The following is a 6000-nucleotide window of genomic DNA, read 5'->3' on the forward strand; positions in this document are numbered from 1 at the left end:
GGAGTAGGCGCCAGTGTGCCACAGGACTGTTCACATTCCACTGAAGGATGGTGCCCTCAAAACAAGGGATGCTGCCTGTTGTGGGTGAGAAATCATACAGAACCCCAAGATACCTGCCCTCCTCTCCTTACCAACTCAGCTGAGTGGGGACTGGAAAGGAGGAAAGATGGCATGCTTCTCTCTGCTTGCTCCCTCCTCTCGTCCTGGCCCCTAGCCCTCAGATTTCTCAGCAAAGCTCCAAGGTCCAGCCCATTTTGAGAGTCCTTCATTTTGGCTGCTGATAATGCAAGATGTTTTTCTTTCTGAATTTATGGTAAGAAGGAAAGCAGAAGTCCTTGAGAGAAGAGCCAGAACAGAGTTTTTTGTTGTGAATGCAAATAGCTTTCACAGCTGAAGCTATATTGAGTGTGCCTTTCTCCCAGGGACCTGTCCCAGCTAAGGGTCTTCACACAGAAAAGATGGGGACTTTCCCAGCCCTAGAAGTGTTTACTAGGGTCTCTGTGAAAGTATGAGCCCTAGAAGTCACCTCACCTCCCACAATTTGTTGTAAGTGCGTGTGTATATGTGTGTATGTATGTGTTTAGGTACTGTGTGTAATTTGTATGTGGATGTGTGCAATTTGTATGTGTGTGCCTTTTATGGCTTCAGCTAGCCTAGAGGCTCCAAAAGAACAGGATCCTTCTTCTATTGCCTTGGTGCTGACCTATAGGGGTGCCTTGTCTTGTGCTGGCTCACAGAGCTCAATCATTTGTGCAGAATGGGGGTGGGTGGGTACAGAATGCTTCTGTGGTCTTGCATCCACCCATGCTTCCTCCAAGGGCTAAAGTGTGGACTACTGCAGCAGGGAAGTGCCGGATCAATGCTTCTCCTCTACCCATACCACACTGAACCCCCTATACTTACCCCAGGATTGTAACCATCTCACCCCCACCCCACCCCTTTGCCTTTCCAAGCTTGCTGTTGTTATTAGCAATCCCAGGGCTTTCCTGTTGCACTTTTTCAACTATTGCTCCCAAAGGACCTGGTTGGTAGCAAGATCCCCAAACAAGGCCACAGAGCTCACTTCCCAAGACCCCAGGACTGCACTGCTCACCAGAGGGAGAGGTCCTTAGCTCATTCAAAATGGGGCCTGCAGCCTTCTGAGAGTCCCTAGCCCCTTCACCCAGAGAGGCAGAAGCTCCATTCCATGGCCCAAAGCCACAGCACCAACACCATCATCAGCTTGTGTTTATGGGGGCACTTGCTGGCTTCAGGTCCTAGCCCCTCCCCCAGTCTGGGTCTGGAAGATGTGCCAGTAGCCTGAGGCAACCACCACCCAATCCTGGCCAGCCTTCTCTTTTTGGTCGCCATTAGCCCACACTTGCAAGGCGATTATGGTGATGGGTGTCTGTGGGAGAAAGGGACGATCTCTCCACATGCAACAAGAGTGTTTCTCTCCTGCTTGGATCATATCCCTTCCCTTCTCAGAATCCTGCAGTGACTCCCAACTGCCTCTCACTCAATTTAAGTCATTCTGTGGCCCTCAAATCCCTCCATAACTACATCCCACCTTCCCACAGCCTCACTCCCACACACACATCATGCCTAACTCAGGGCAGACACAGCCAGTAGACAATGCCACAAAGGTTCCTGCCAGGGTCTGGCCACAGGTGCCTGAAAGCCCCACCAACAGAGCCAGTCCTTTACCTCCTTTAAAAATGCAAATATTACCTGAGAGTGAAGGCAGTAGATGATTATGAGCTATTAACACTCTGGCCAGGCAGGGGTTCTGTCCAGAGAAGTGACAGAGAAGGGAGGGAAAGAAAACCTTCCTAAATGGTCTAAGGGGTGGACAAGGGGACCCAGAGGTGCCTGGAGCAGCTTACAGAAGGGTGCAGGGGAGGGGCCCTGACAAGGAAGCCATCTCTGTCTTGACTTTACCAAGGGCTACAGTCTGACTCAGGGTCTCTACTTCAAACCAGTCAAACCCACTGGATTCCCCCCTCCACATACACATGATGTATATTTCACCTCAGGGATACCTTCATGCTAAACAGTTGAATTGCTTCTCTACACATTAAAGAAAAAAAGCCACAAAATTGGGTAAAAGTCAGTGTGTCCCCTAGGGCACGACCAAGTCTTATTGAGGTCTCCCTGGGAGAGCTGAGAGCCTTTTGCTCAGGAGAAATAGCAAAGGCTTCCTGGGAAGCCTCTCGGCTCCCAGGAAGCAGGAACTGGGTTTCCCAGGCTTCTCCTGCAGTGAGCCTGACAATTAGAGAAGGGGAGGGTGAGGGCTCAGGTGTCTGAATTGGCACAACACCCGGGCCCTCCAGGCCAAAATGTGTGCCTTTTACCCCTGCCTTCCAGCGAGGAAAACTCAATCAGAGCTTCTCTGAGTCAGCAGTGCCCCCCACCCTCCGCCCAGAGAAGAGCGCTCCCAAGGGAGACTTGGTCTTATAGAAAGTTCTCCAATGGGCAGGAGTCCAGAGACTGCCCCGCCCTCCGCAAGAGCTTTGGAATGCTGAGACCACCCAGAGGGCTCTCCAGCCCGACTAAGATTCCAAAGGAAGGGGGCAGGTATGGCAGAATTCAGAGTACACAGTGATCAAGAGCTCTTTGGCAGCAGCTGCAAGGGTGGGGTTGCCACCTGCTTCTGGGGGTAGGTGTCAAGCAAGTATTTGCCCCTGCTGTGGTTTCAGTGTGTATGTGTGGTGGGGGGACGACTACAAGAGTTGGGGATTTTTTTTGCCAAAATGGAGTTCCTAAGGGCCCTGGCGGAGGTGCCCACTGTAGCTTAGGTTGTGGCTGTGTGTTTGCGTGCTGGGGCAGCAGGTGCTGGATCTGCAGTAATGTGCAGTTGTCATGTAGTTCTCAGGGATATTCTGAGAAAACACACACACTTATATACAACTCTCTAAGCCCCAAAGCACCAGGCTGGGGAGCAGAAGTGTGTGTGTGTGTGTTTCATATTTGGAAGGAGGTGACTGTGTAAGCTCAGGGCCGGATATATGGTGCGGCTGTGTGTGCGTTCGTGTCCGCGTGTAAACATGGCCCCGGGAACCAAGCACATGCTTCACACGGCTGTTTATGGCAGCCTTGGGGCTCGGCTTCTCCGGGCACCTTGGCTAAGTGGCCACCTCCCAGCAGCCAGGCCCCACGTCTCACCAGCTTTCTCAACTGTGCCCACAGCCCCGGCGCGCACACAAAGACTCCATAATGAACGCGACGCACTCCCCTACACTCGCCTTCCTATCTGCAACCCCAGCGGCCAAGGCTAGACCGCCAAGCCGGAGACTCACTGGGCCACCGTCATGTACCCGGCTGCTGCTTCCACCTGCCCAAACTCCCGGCTGCCCGACGCTAGGCACCGCCTGCCTTGGCCCCGGTTCCTGGGGGCGCCCAAGCGCTTGTCACCCCCGAGTCCTCCCGGGCGGCACGCTCCCGCCGAGACCCACCCCTGGCCAGGCTGAGACTGCGGGCGTGCCTCCCGGAAGGCAGCGCGCCTCTTACCTTCCTCCTCCTCCTCTTCGGCGGCGCGGCGGCGGCGGGACTAGGGTGCTAGTGTACCCGAGCTCTGCACGGACGTGTTGCTCAGTGGCGCCGGGCGGAGGGGTAGGCAGAGGTTGGCGGGGCAGCAGTAGCCGCCCTGAGACACGGGGAGCTGGCGCGCACGCAGCAGGCTGCGGGCAGGCGGGCAGCGGCGCGCGCGGACTCCTCGGGCGGGCTCCATGGCTGCGCCGCGGGCGGCACCATCGCCGTGGCTCGCTTGTCGCTCTCTCGCTCCAGGAGTGCGGCAGGCGGCGAGGTGACCGAAGGCGGAGAGGCGGCCGGACCGCCGAGGAAGGGAGGGGAGAAGAGAAGGGGCGGAGGGAAGGGGAGGGGAGGGGGAGAAAAAAAGGAGTGTAGAATAAGGGGCCTCTCCGGAGCCTCCAGACCCTCGAGTGCTGGCGTCGGTTTCCCCGAATGGGAACGCCACTTAAAGGCACAGCGCCCGGCTCGGGTCACAACTAAAAATAAGCACAAAATTAACAATTGAGGAAAGAATCTCCCAATACAAAACCCAGACACCCAGCCCAGCGCTGCCTCACTTCTTGAACCTGACCATTCTGGCTGGGCTCTGCCGGGAACTGCAGGTAGCTAAGAAGGCAAACCAATTTCCAAAGTGAACTAGAGAAGGGTGAGGGCAGTGAACTGCGGAGAAGTGGCAACCACAACGCTGGCTTAGGGACTCCATTCCCTGGCCCCTGACTGCCTCCCTGAGCTCCTCCTGATCCCTGTGCTCGCCTTCTGCCGGGGTTGCCCTCCCTGCAGCTCCCCTCCTGGTCACCGCCGCCAACATCCACACGCACCTTGAGTTTCGGCTTCAGCTCACACTCCTGCTCACAGCGCCTCTCACCAGCCCTGGGGTGTGAGCTGTTTCGAGCCGAGGCCCAGCCAGGAAGCGATCCAACCTCAGGGAGGGAGCGATCTGCCAGCTGGCGGAGGTTCGCTTAGAGCCTGCGATTGGTTTGGTGATAAGGGAAGGAGGTTAAAGTGTGCGTGTGTGTATGTGTTTTCACCACCAGATGGAGGGAGGGTCCTGCGCGCGCGCGCGCACACACACACACACCAAAAGAGAGTAGCTAGGCACGCAGCACAGTGCCTGATAAATGATCACAGGACATTTTTTTAGAGACACACTGTGAATACTAAACACGTGGCAGCCTAGATTCTAGAAAAGCTCTTGGTCTCCCAGCTGTCTCCAGACTCCTTTGGAAGAGTTTGGGAACCAAGGAAAAAGGCCTATCGCCCACTCTCCAAAGGGCAGCCTCAGTGGGGACCCAGAGAGACTGGGAAGCTGGACAATGAGTCTGGAAGGGCAAAGTTGGGGCCAGGGAAGAAAAAAGCAGAAGGAAGGGATGGAATTGAAGAGCCTCTGGTGATACCAAATGCATGATGAATTTTCCAGTGCCAGAGGAACCTCAGAGAGCTAGCTAACATTGGTACATTTTGCTTCAGCAGTTCCAACGTAAAAGGTGAGCCTTCCTCAATTTCCCTGTGTGCCTGGACTCTGGAAGGGAAGCTGTTGGAATAAAGGGTCCCCGTTGGAATCTTTTCCGCACATCCAGTTCTATTTAAGTATGTGGGTAAAGGAAGCTAGAGGGTGACTAAGGGGTAATTGCGGTCAAGAGGATGGTCTTGTAAGCTGCATGGAATTTCCAGGATACAGAGCTCCGAGTGCAGGGCTCTTTGGCTACCTACAGTTGGGATCAGCACTACAGTAGTTAGTTGACTAGTAGATTTGGCGGTCTGTCTAGTGACCACATTTTTTGCTTCTTTCCTGGCATTTCCTACTGTGAAGAAAAGGATGGAAATTCCCTGCATCTGGATGGGGGTAGTCTAGGTGGGAAAACAAGCTAGCTAATGGAATTATTTAAAATGTATGGTGAATGAAAGTAAAGACATGCAGGAAGGAAAACAACATTTCTGGCAAATGTCCAAGCAGACCCAAACACAAAAAAGATGTTCTGAAGAGCAAAACACACACACAGGGACACACACAGAATCACACATGAGGCCACAGACACACTGAGCTAGTACAAAGAAGAAGGAAAAGGAAGAGGAGGACTCGAAAGAGAAGGAAGGAGAAGGAGAAGAGGAAGAAAAGTCGAGCCAGAGAAGTGACTCAGACTTGATTCCTAATCCTTCCAAAAGAGAGAGGTGAAGCAGGGAAGAATCATGCTCCTGTCTCCAGGGATTGAAGAGGGATCTGGGAACCAGCTGTCCATTGTGAATAATGCTATTTGCAGCCAGATAGTCCCTGACTGGTTTCCTTGGGGATGGTGTCTCTGGTGGGTGGATCCCCTCCAGAGTCCCCTGATCCTTACACATTATGTTCCTTATTAATATTAATAACAGAGATACCAACAAGTTAATTTGTATAAGTTCTTACAATAAGATTCAACGGGTTAATAACTAAAACAAATGTATTTTATGATTCTGATTGGCAGTCTTCCACTGCTTGCTTGGCTCACTGTAAGT

At 53.4% G+C, this 6000-nt stretch overlaps 1 protein-coding gene across 1 annotated transcript in view; it reads right to left on the bottom strand.

Annotated features, from left to right (window-relative positions):
- The window catches only part of FRMPD3 (FERM and PDZ domain containing 3), a 162872-nt gene extending 158899 nt beyond the window's left edge, over nucleotides 1-3973 (bottom strand). The window contains exon 1 of the mRNA XM_090264719.1: nucleotides 3490-3973. The gene's annotated coding sequence lies outside the window, so the exon portion shown is untranslated. The remainder of the gene's footprint in view (nucleotides 1-3489) is intronic.
- Nucleotides 3974-6000: the final 2027 nt, after the last annotated feature.

Source organism: Furipterus horrens, unplaced genomic scaffold (genome assembly GCF_987537825.1).
Source record: "Furipterus horrens unplaced genomic scaffold, mFurHor1.1.pri manual_scaffold_17, whole genome shotgun sequence".
NCBI classification, from domain to species: domain Eukaryota; kingdom Metazoa; phylum Chordata; class Mammalia; order Chiroptera; family Furipteridae; genus Furipterus; species Furipterus horrens.